Source organism: Glycine max, chromosome 10, assembly GCF_000004515.6.
Source record: "Glycine max cultivar Williams 82 chromosome 10, Glycine_max_v4.0, whole genome shotgun sequence".
Classification (NCBI taxonomy): domain Eukaryota; kingdom Viridiplantae; phylum Streptophyta; class Magnoliopsida; order Fabales; family Fabaceae; genus Glycine; species Glycine max.
In genome coordinates, this window is record NC_038246.2 from 35,037,176 (window position 1) to 35,050,311 (window position 13,136).

Consider the following 13,136-nt stretch of genomic DNA (forward strand, 5'->3'; position numbering starts at 1 on the left):
CAACAAGTGTTACACATGCTTCTATTTATAGACTAGGTAGCTTCCTTGAGAAGCTTTCTTAAGAAAACTTCCTTGAAAAGCTTCTTTGAGAAAACTTCCTTGAGAAGCTAGAGTTTAGCTACACACACCCATCTAAAAACTAAGCTCACCTCCTTGAGAAGCTTCCTTGAGAAGCTAGAGCTTAGCTACACACACCCCTCTAATAACTAAGCTCACCTCATTAAGAAGAGAAGCTAGAGCTTAGCTACACACCCCTATAATAGCTAAGCTCACCCCCATGACAAAAAAACATGAAAATACAAAAAAAAATCCTACTACAAAGACTACTCGAAATGCCCTGAAATACAAGGCTAAAACCCTATACTACTAGAATGGCCAAAATACAAGGCCCAAAAGAAGAAAACAACCTATTCTACTATTTACAAAGAAGAGTGGACCCAACCTTGGCCCATGGGCTCAAAAATCTACCCTAAGGTTCATGAGAACCCTAAGGCCTTCTTTATCAACTCTAGCTCAATCCTCTTGGAGCCTCTTGCTCATGGCTCTAGTAACTGGTCCTTTCCTAGGGAGGATTGCATCATCCCCTCCCCCTTGAAGAGGATTTGACCTCAAATTTGTTGGTTCCTCCTCCTCTATATCAGCTCCACCTGCAAAAGGAATTAAATCAGAAATATTAAAAGTGGTGCTGACTCCATACTCTCTTGGGAGGTCCAACCTATAGGCATTATTATTGATCCTCTCCAAGACATAAAAAGGTCCATCCCCTCTAGGGCTAAGCTTGGATTTCCTTTTAGTAGGGAATCTTTCCTTCCTAAGATGGAGCCAAACCCAGTCCCTCTCATTAAGAACTAGCTCATTTCTTCCTCTATTGCCCTTAGTTGAATACACCTTTGTTTGGTTCTCTATTTGGGTCTTAACCCTCTCATGCAACTTCTTTACAAACTTTGACCTAGATTCCCCTTCTTTATGTATAAAAGAAGTGTCAAGTGGGAGGGGAATGAGGTCTAAGGGTGTTAAGGGATTGAACCCATAGACAACCTCAAAAAGGGATTGCTTGGTGGTTCTATGAACCCCCCCTGTTGTAGGCAAATTCTACATGAGGAAGATACTCATCCCAAGACTTATGGTTACCTTTTAGAAGAGCCCTTAAAAGAGTGGATAAAGACCTATTCACTACCTCTGTTTGCCCATCAGTTTGTGGACTTTTCTTTGATTAAGACAAGGGTCTTGTCTATCCCAAAGTGGCCCATGAGCCCACCCTCATGGCTCTCCTTCGCAAGTAATTTCCTAATGGTTCCTTGGGGTATGCAAAGCTTTCCCTCTTTGAACAAATACCCCTCAGCCAAATAGTATCCATCTTGGGCCTTTTTCCCACAACTCTTGTAAATGGGAGAGAAATGTTCATCTAAAGCATACAAGTCCCTAATGTTATCAAATCCTAAAATTTGAGCTCCTAGGGAGCAAAACAATGTGTGTCTCCTAGAGAGGGCATCAACTACCACATTTGTTTTCCCCTTTTTGTATTTGATAACATATGGAAATTGCTCTAGGTACTCTACCCATTTTGCATGCCTTTTGTTTAACTTGCTTTGCCCTCTAATGAACTTAAGTGATTGATGATCACTATGAATGACAAATTCCTTGGAAACAAGGTAATGTTCCCAAGTTCGGAGTGCTCTTATTAAGGCATAAAGATCTTTATCATAGGTGGGGTAGTTAAGGGTGGCACCATGAGGTTTTTCACTAAAATAAGCAATAGGGTGCCCACCTTGTAACAAAACAGCTCCAACTCCCACTCCAGAGGCATCACATTCTAGCTCAAAAGTTTTAGAAAAGTCAGGAAGAGCTAGAACAGGTGCCTTAGTAAGCTTTTCTTTGAGCAAAGCAAAGGCTTGCTCTTGTTTTTCACCCCAGGTAAATGCCACATTCTTCTTCACTAGCTCATTGAGAGGTGATGCAATTGTAGACAAATTAGGAACGAACCTTCTATAGAAGCTTGCCAACCCATGGAAGCTCCTAATATCTCCCACACTTTTTGGGGTGGGCCATTCTTGGATGGCCTTGATTTTCTCAGGGTCCACTTGGACCCCATTTCTACCAACTACAAATCCTAAGAAAACTATATTATCTACACAAAAAGTACACTTCTCTATATTTGCATAGAGGGTGTTTTTCCCAAGGACTGAAAGAACTTGCCTGAGATGTCCTAAGCGATCATCTAGGCTCCTACTGTACACTAAAATATCATCAAAATAAACAACTACAAATCTACCTATGAAATCCCTTAAGACATGATGCATAAGCCTCATAAAGGTGCTTGGTGCATTAGTGAGCCCAAAAGGCATCACTAGCCATTCATACAAACCAAACTTGGTCTTGAAGGCGGTTTTCCACTCATCACCCTTTTTCATCCTGATTTGGTGATACCCACTTTTAAGATCAATTTTTGAAAAGATATTGGCACCATGCAACTCATCAAGCAAATCATCAAGTCTAGGAATGGGGTGCCTATACTTTACAGTGATGTTGTTGATGGCCCTGCAATCTGTACACATTCTCCACGTACCATCCTTTTTGGGCACCAACAACACTGGCACAACACATGGGCTTAGGCTCTCTTGGACCCAGCCCTTCTTCAACAATTCTTTAACCTGAGACTCTATCTCCTTAGTCTTCTAAGGGTTAGTCCTATAGGCTGGCCTATTAGGAAGGCTTGCTCCTGGGACTAAATCTATTTGGTGTTCTATTCCCCTTAAAGGAGGTAGCCCGGGGGGTATCTCTTTGGGAAATATATCACCAAATTCATGTAAGAGTTCTTGGACCTTTGGGGGTAAGGTCTCAAATGTAGGAATTGTGGCATTGCTAAGGGATGTTTCCCTTGATAGGAGAAGGTAGAAAGATTGTTTAAGAAGGAGTGCTCTTTTAATATCACCTTTTGTTGGAAAATGATTTTCCTTCTTAACAATCTTCTTGGAGGAATCCTTTTCCTCTTTTTCCTTCCCCTTGGCCTTTGAAGACAAGGCCTTACTATCCTTCTTTTTCTTTTGTTTTTCTAGTTTTTCTTCCTCATCCCTCTTATCTTTCATAGTTAGTTGATCTCTGGCCACCTGTGAAGGTGTTTGAGGATGCAACACAAATTTAGTGCCAAGATGGGTGAGGGTAATCTCATTAGTTAGGCCATTGTAAATGATCTTCCTATCAAATTGCCATGGCCTTCCTAAAAGAACATGTCCTGCCTCCATGGGAACTATATCACAATTAAATTCATCCTTATATGTCCCAATGGAGAAAGGTACCTTCACTTGTTGGTTAACTATCATTTCCCCTTGCTCATTGAGCCATTGAAGTTTATAAGGTTTTGGGTGGGGAATGATAGTGAGGTTCAACTTGGAAACTAATCTTGTGCTACAAAAATTGCAACAAGATCCACTATCCACAATGAGAGAACAAGTTTTATCTAAAATTTTGCATCTTGTATGAAATATGTTCTCTCTTTGGGATTGAGATAGATCACAAGATTGACCTCCAAGGAGCCTTCTAACCATTAAGAGGTCACCTTCTTCATGGGGGTAGACTTCCTCACTAGACTCTTCACCCCTTACTTCATCTTCACTTCCACTAGAGGAAGGGCAAGAAGTAGTTTCCTCTTGACTACTATAAATGTCTTAACCCCTCATAATCATGGTTTTCTTTGTGGGGGCATTGAGAGGCAATGTGACCTCTCCCAAGACATTTGAAGCATTTAATGTTGCTAGTCCTTTCTTGGGAACTAGTCTTAGGGGTGTATTTCTCTATGGTCTTACCCTTTTCTTCCTTGGGTTTTGAAGGTGTAGCCCCCAAAATTCCTTGGGCTTGGTCCTTCCTTGGATAAGAGTGAAAGCCATAAGATTTTGAAGAAGGCTTTCTTTTTAGTTGTTGTTCCACTCTAATACAAAGTTGGACTAGTTCATCTAGGTCCCTATATGGAAGGAGTTCAACCTTGTCCCTTACTTCCATATTAAGCCCACTAAGAAACCTCGCTATGCTTGTCCTTTCCTCCTCCCTAAGTCTAGCTCTTAAAAAGAGTAGTTCCATTTGTTGTCTGTATTCTTCAACACTCATACTCCCTTGTTTAAGCCTTTGGAGCTTGTCCATAAGCTCCCTTTCATAGTAGGGAGGAATGTGCCTCTTCCTAAGGGCACTCTTAAGATCATTCCAATACTCTACTGGAGGATCCCCATGAATCCTTCGTTCCCTAACAAGGGAAGTCCACCAATAGAGGGCATACCCTTGAAAGCTAAGGGTAGCCAATGGAACTTTTCTCTCTTCGCTAATATGATGGCAAGCAAAGAGTTATTCAACCTTCATTTCCCAATCTAAGTAGGCCTCAACATTATCTTTTCCATGGAAATATGGAAGACTAATGTTAACCTCTTGAGGCCTTCTATCCCTTTCCCTTCTTTGGGAGTGATGTTTAGTATGTGAACTATGGCGCCCTCTATAATAGTCGCTAAGTTCTTCACTTAAACTCTTGCAAGATTCATGACTACTATAGGAGGCATGTTTTTCTCTTTTCATTTCTTTTATTATTTTTCTTCTTTCTTCCTCTCTTATTTTCTCTCTTTCATCTTGACTTATTTCTTCCACTCTTTTTTTTTCCTTTTTCTTTTCTCTCTTGTTTTTCTTTCCATAACTTGAGAGAACTCAACTCATCTAAGATTCTAGATAGAGGGTCCTTATGACTAGTACCCTCATCATTAACACTAGTTGAATGATGACTCATGTTGGTTTCTAAGTTGTGGTTCTTTCTTGTTGGAGGTTTGAAAACAAAAGGTAAAAGAAACTATGGTTGAAACTAGCCAAAATAAACACTAAAAGAGGTGCGAAAGATAAGGTAAAAAAAACTAATTGGTAAAATGCAAGCTATCTAGGCGGTTTGACAATGGAAGGTAAAAGAAATAAGCTATGAAAGTAAGCAAGAAATGTAAACTAGGTGAATCCTAAGAGTGTTTGGATGACCACATTCAAGGTTCCCAACAAAACACTCACTATCCTAAGGAAAAATTGCCTAAAATTATTACACACAAATGAAAATTTGGTAACCTATTGGAGGCTCCCAACACACTTCCAATGAAAGGCCTTTTTGTTACAAAACTTGAAAGCAATAAAGGTAAGTAAATTGCAAATTACAAAATTACAAAACGGTCATCAATTTTGGTGGTTGTTCTCTCTTTGGTGATTCACTCAATTTGGAGTGCTTCTTAGTCCAATAGCTCTTAAGGTGGTTGGCCCCTTGCTTCTTGACTCAAATTCTTCAAGGGATGGCACCAATCCTCCTTCCAATTCCCTATATGGCAACCCACAAACAAGGAAACAAAGAGACAAGTAATAACCAAAGACAAAAAAAAAATGAAATGAAAGCTAAACCAATGGAGTTTTAACAAGACAATTTTTCAAGGATTACTCAACAATTAAAGCTATGAAAAGGACATAGAAGCAAACTAGGACTCAAAGAGAAACTTAGAATGGCTCTAGAGTAGAGTAAAAAAACTATAAAAAAAAAGACTCAACAAATCTCTAGCTTTGGCACTTATTTCCCAGTAATTTTCAATTGAAATTTCGGAACTAAGATTGGTATAACATAGGCACCAATTATAGAATAAAGTTTGAGCCAAAACAACAAGCACACTTCCCTTTCACTTTTTTTTCCTGGATACTGATTTTTCTGCCAACTTGTGTGATTTTTAGTATTTTTTCCTTTTATCCAAATCACTTGGTTCTTTTTTTATAACTTTTTTCCAGATGTCTAGGAAATTCAGTAATAAGCTCAAAATTCGAAGTAACCAATTCTCAGTAATTTTTACAAGTTTGTATGTCCAAGCTGCCAGCACCAGCGACTTTTTTTTTAAGCATGGTATATTGATTTCCTTGGGCTTACTTTCAACCTTCCTATGTATGTTGAACTCACTAGGATTGTTTACGACAGTTTTAGGAGTTCAATATTCACTTAGGATCAACATTTCAGCCAGCAATTCAATCACCAAAACTCAAATTCACAATAGACACAATCATAAGGAAACCTAAAAAGTTCAAGAAAAGGTTCACAATCAAAGACTCTCTAAGAATTTTGCATGAACATGTTAAGGACTAGTTAACATGAAAGATTTGACTCAAATCAAATAATAGGCTAAAAGAATTTCATACACTCATGAACAAATGAGTTAGACAAAGAAACAAGAAAATAAAATTCAGCACAACATAAGAAATCTTATGTGACAAGTTTCATGACTAGACATGACTTCTATGACAAAACTACAATAGGTGAACAAGTCACTCTAGATTTTTTAGGTTTTCTTCTACTTTAATATTTTTGTAAGAATTTTATGGTTTAGGTTTCAGCCAAAAAAAAAATAACAAGACAAAACTCAAAGGAACCTAAACTCAACACAATTCATGGTTCAAGAACAAGAACAAGAAATTTGAACCATAGAAAATCAAATCTAGCTTCTATAGCAAGTTTAATCGGTGGAAACTCTAAAGAATCATGTTAACAACATTTAGCACAAGACATGTGAGGAGATACATGGAGAAAAAATGAAGAAACAACAATGGAATAGAAGGTAAAGCAAAAAATTAATGGAGGTTTAAGGAGCACCTACTTGAAGCTCTTGTGCTCTGATTACCACTTGATGGAAGCTTGCTTGTGGGGCTTCTATGGAGGCTGGATCTTTGAGCTTCAATGAGGTCTTTTAATGGTGATTTTCCACCATGGAGATGCAGCGGAAGACAAAGGAGAAGAGGTGAGAGGAGGCGCCATCCACTAGGGAATAAGCCATGGAAGAAGGAGCTTCACCACCAAGATGATCCTTGGATAAGAAGCTTGGAAGGATGCTTCAATGGAGGAAAAGAAAGAGGGAGAGAAAGAGAGAGGGGGGAGCACGAAATTGAAGGAATAAAAGAGGGAGAGAAGTGGAACTTTGAAGTATGTCTCACAAGACTCTCATTCATCAAAGTTACAACAAGTGTTACACATGCTTCTATTTATAGACTAGGTAGCTTCCTTGAGAAGCTTTCTTAAGAAAACTTCCTTGAAAAGCTTCTTTGAGAAAATTTCCTTGAGAAGCTAGAGTTTAGCTACACACACCCATTTAAAAACTAAGCTCACCTCCTTGAGAAGCTTCCTTGAGAAGCTAGAGCTTAGCTACACACACCCCTCTAATAACTAAGCTCACCTCCTTGAGATGAGAAGCTAGAGCTTAGCTACACACCCCTATAATAGCTAAGCTCACCCCCATGACAAAAAAACATGAAAATACAAAAATATCCTACTACAAAGACTACTCAAAATGCCCTGAAATACAAAGCTAAAACCCTATACTACTAGAATGACCAAAATACAAGGCGCAAAAGAAGAAAACAACCTATTGTACTATTTACAAAGAAGAGTGGACCCAACCTTGGCCCATGGGCTCAAAAATCTACCCTAAGATTCATGAGAACCCTAAGGCCTTCTTTATCAACTCTAGCTCAATCCTCTTGGAGCCTCTTGCTCATGGCTCTAGTAACTGGTCCTTTCCTAGGGAGGATTGCATCAACCACTCCCACCTTGCCTCTACGCTTACATTTAAGTTAATGCAGAATTTTTGTGGTTATTAATAATGCATTATCCATGATTGAATGAACCCCAATTGCTCCTCAAAAATAGATTTACCTATAACACCTCTTAGTCGATTTGCTAATGCTTTTGACAAGATTTTGTACACCACATTACGCAATAAAATTGGTCTCAATTCCTTTAACGAAGTAGGCATATCTCATTTAGGTATCAGAACTATAAGGGTTTGATTAATAAAAGGCGGAATCTTGGGTTGCAACCATTAGGCCTAGGAGATTTGTTAGGGAACATGTCAAACAAATCCCCTTTTAATTCTTCCAAAGATAGAGTTGTAGTCAAGAATCTGTTATCATCATCATCACATATTCGAGGTTGAACCACCTCAATCACTGGCCCAAAATATTTTAGAGATTCAGAATACAAATTCTGAAAATACTCCTTCACCACACGACCCAAGCCCTCTTGGTCCTCCACACAAACTCCACCCTCATCCTTTAACCTCTTGATTTTGTTTCTTTGGGGTTGACGCTTCAGAATGGAAATACTTAGTGTTCGCATCCCTATCTCGTAACCAAAAAACCTTTGAGCGCTGCCTCCAAAAGTTTTCTTCTTGCACCAAGAGACCCACCATCTTCTCTTTCAGCGAATTAAAATAGACAACAAATTCCTCATCGTAGTAGGTCCTGTACTTTTCCAGCTCTTTTCAGGAGTTTGGTTTGGGGAGACAGGAAAATAATGTTCTATATATTTAAACTTCACTTGAAGTTTTTATAGTCGTTGGTTCAAAACATCAATTTTAAAATAACTATTGATTTGATTTTGCCACTTGGATCTAAACTTGAACTTTACAATAGTCATTTATTTGATTTTGTCTTCACTTCAACATTTTAGGCTGTCAGATAAAAAATTAAATATTTCACTTTACAATAGTCGTTGATCTGATTTTACTTTTACTTCAACATTTTGAATAAAATATTTTTACAAATTCCAAATCTAGATAAAATTAATAAAGCAAACGCATTGATTGTTGTATTAGGAATAATAAATTTTTATTAGGACCAAATCATATTTGTAATCAATTATAGATTTTTTTATTTTTAAAAAAATAAATAAAAAAATCTTTTTGAATTGTTATTATTCAAAATATATGTTAAATGAAAAAAATATAAAGTAAAAAATAACATGAACATTGTCATTAATGAGATATTTAATGATATTAATGGTTTATTTATATATTTTATCAAATTTATTATGGAATAAAAAATAATTATTCCTAAATTCAATAAAATTAACTAATTATCTAAAAAATTCTTTTTAAGTCATTATTTTTCATTAAGCATATTACAAGCTAACGAAATTAAAAATAAAATGAACATATGTAATATATTATATTTTAAATATATAACAATCTATCAATAATTATTATTTAAAATAAATTGTTAAACTTTTAACTATGTATGTGTTAAATATTTATTTTCTATTTTTATTAACAAAAAATTATTAACGCAATGAATTCAAAAAATTAAAATAAATTTCAGCATAAGTATTAATATAATATTTATCTTTATATATAGAAAAGACATTTTTTTTTGCCTAAACTAACAATATATAAGTCATTATTTAGTCATGTCTAATTTAAAATTGTAATTATTTAGATTTCATTATTATTTTTGTCTTGTAATTTATTTTTAGATTCAATTTGATCCATTTTTAAAAAGGATCAAACCGAATATTTTAAAAATAAGAGAGCAAAATTAAAATTAAAAAGTAAATGACAGGACTAATATAGTAATTAAGTCAATTATTTATTATTATGAATTAAGACCTTATATTTATTATTATTATTATTATTATTATTATAACGATTAATTGTAAGAAATTATGACTATTTTTTTGTTTTTATAATTTTAGATGATAAAAAATAATAAATATCCGTTACATATCATATATATATATATATATATATATATATATATATATATATATATATATATATATATATATATATATAATGTTGTCTTTTTATTTTACTTAGGATGAGAAAAAAGATTTAATGAATATTGAAAAGTAGCATATAGTTAGTAACATGCAACAAAATTATTTAACAATACGTAAATAATATTTTTTTCATGATGAATAATCCTTATGATACTTAGATTATAAGATATAAAGTTTGAAACATATAATAATCCTTATAATACTAATCATTTCAAAATAATGAATATTAATTGTTTGTTTAAAATGTTTTAAAAAGTCATATGAAAATAATTAACAACTATATTTAATTAATAAAAATAACACTATTTCAACAATTTTTTTTATAAAAAATAGAAAAAACACACTTATATTTACATTCATTTGAATTATTAAATTTCATATAAATGCATTGCATCACTATTATTATATAAAAAAATATAAATCACAATAAATTTCAATATGGTTAATATGTTTAAAAACATGACTTGCTCAATTAAAAACATAAATAATCATCTTCCTAGATTGTAATATAAAATAACACTAAATATTTTCAAAATAATAATTATATTTATAAATATATTTTTTAAAATATATAATTTTAAAAAACATGTGCAACACATGGGTTTAAAATCTAGTTAAATCTATATCGCCCTCTTAAGGTTGGATATCATGTGGATAACCAGCAATACTCTATCTTTTTCTTACTTGAATTTTACTTATATTTTTAAATAAATTATATATTAAATTTATTCTAATTTGAATTATATATAAAATGCTTAAATTATTCGTATGACTTAAACTATTTAGTTATTAGTTGTTATCTAAGTAAGTAACTTGTGCATTTGAAGACACCACTCAACACCTAACAAGAATGGATCGTGACATGATTGGACAAAAGTTAAAATAAAATAAATTTAAAAGAGAAATTGAATTAAAAATTCTAAACTAAAAAAATTAGGTGTTCATCTTCAACCTTGCCACTAAAAGGAAGTAGTTCTTAATATCACCCAGAAATTTGAAATAAGCCTGCCTCCATGTTTCTGAAGTTAATACCAAATTAAAAACACACCACAGTATCAGCGTGAACCACCAAACTTCTAAAACAATCACCCTACCCAGACCTCCATAAATTTAAAACAATCACCCAACAATATCAGTGTGTAAAGAATGAAATTAAATTTTAGAAAACTAAGAACAAAAAAAAATTAAGAAGAAATTCTCAAGCTTATGCAACCACGACTTGAACATGCCAAACAAAGGTGGTGTTCTCATATCAACAATCATTCACTGCAAACCACCATCAAACCACAGCGGCTCATCACCGAATGGCGAGATCTAATCTTGATGCGCACCACCATTGATAACTGTTAAATATAAACTATTTTTTTATAATAAAAATATATTGAAAATATTTTTAAAAACATTTATTTAACAATTATTTTTGCCTTAAATATTAAGAATTGATGCGCACACCGAGTCTCAGAGCACTCTAATACACACCTAAAACCTAAGAACTCTCCCTTAGAAAATTCTTTCTTCTCTTTCATCATTTTCTATTCCATTTTTCCATCTGTTCTCCCCCATCAGTTCCTATACTCATTTTCTAGTGTAAGACCCCTTAAGGTTATGAGAGGCTAAACCCTTAGTTAGGGCCTAATAGGCCTAAAAAGCCAAAAGATGTATTGTACACTTCATATTTATCAATGCAAACAGATGTTTTCTTTCCTATTATCCTTTCTTACTTTTAATTTCATGCATCATTCATCCCATCATCTTTGGGGATTAGGTGCTCGACAGAGGGTAATCTTTAATAGAAAAACAAGGAAGACTTTGCATGCATTTGTTTTAGGAATTAGTCGCTCGATAAAGGATAATTTCTAACAGAACTAAAAGGAAGGGGTATCTTAATAATATCATTGTTAGACATAGAGTGATTGCATTATGCCCATGCATCAAAGCAAGCATTAAGAATTAGAACTTCATGCATTTTATCTATTGACTATTTGCAAAGACGTTTAGGAGATAGATAGGTAAAATAGGCTTGTCATCGTGAGACATCAGGCGCAAGTATTCTAATAAATGTAGGTAGGATAAATTCACCTGATTGATAGAGAAAAATAAAAAATAATACATCTTAGGCAAATAAGGAATGCTAGGTCCTAACATTCTCATCCCATTGAATTCTCTACTATTTCTTTTGTTTTCGATTAATAGTTATTATTTTATACCCTGTTCTTTTAAAATTATCTTTTATACCTCATCTTATCTTTTCCTCTTATAAATTGGAAATTATCCAACACAGGTACAAAACAAAGTCTCTTTGGAAATCGACACTCGGACTTCCGAGTACTTTACTACTTGAAACAAATTGGTACACTTGTCAAATCGTTAACAAGTTTTTGGCGCCATTGTCGGGGACTTTGTTCTTCATACTTGGTTGCCATACATTTTCTATTTGTTAGTATTAATTCTTCTTTATTCTTTATTTTACAATTTTCAATCATTATTTTTCTTCTCCATTCTTTTTATTCTATAATTTGCATAGTAGTGCTTGTTTTTGTGTATGCAAGGCATAATTGCAACCAAAAATTTAGCTCCACTTAATCCAGAAATTGAAGCCACTTGCAGGCATAACAACGCTGTGAGAAAAAGAAGAGAGCAAGAAATACAAGGGAGCAGTCAACCCTCTCCTCCATCCTCTCCACAAAGCTACTATCAAATGGAAGAGGAGCAAGCACGATGAGTGACACTAGAGAACTACTCTAGTACAACTACCCCACAATTCTTCACCAGTATTGCAAGGCCGAAGGTTCAAGCTACCAACATATCTTATCATCCCTCTCTCATACAATTGATACAAGGAAACCTCTTCCACGGTCTACCAAATGAGGATCCTTATGCTCATCTTGCCACCTACATAGAAATCTGTAACATGATAAAGATAGTCGGTGTTCTCGAGAATGCCATACGCCTCAATCTTTTTTCTTTTTCTTTGGAAGGGGAATCAAAAAGGTGGTTACACTCCTTCAAAGGAAATAGCTTGAGGACCTCATAAGAAGTTGTAGAAAAGTTCTTAAAGAAATACTTCCTCTAGTCAAAGACTGCCGAGGGGAAGATGGAAATATTCTTATTCCATCAATTCCCCAATGAAACACTCAACGAGGTACTCGACCGTTTCCACGGACTACTCAGAAAGACGCCTACACATGGATACAACGAACCAATGCAATTGAACATCTTCATAGATGGCATGTGACCACAGTTAAAGCAACTCCTTGACGCATCCGCAGGGGAAAAAAATCAAGCTGAAGACACCAGAGGAGGCAATGGAGCTGATAGAAAACATGACGGCCAACAAGGTTATCAATATCAAGAGTCTACACAGACTCGTGAGAGCTCTACGAGTCGACTCGTAAACTCGACTCGTAGACTCGTAAGAGTCTACTTCGTACAAAAAATGGATAAGTAAATATATTCAAAATGCACCAATTTGAAAACAAATGACAATAAGCTCATAGTTCATAGTTCATACTTCATATTAGTCTATTACAAAACAAGTGTTCAA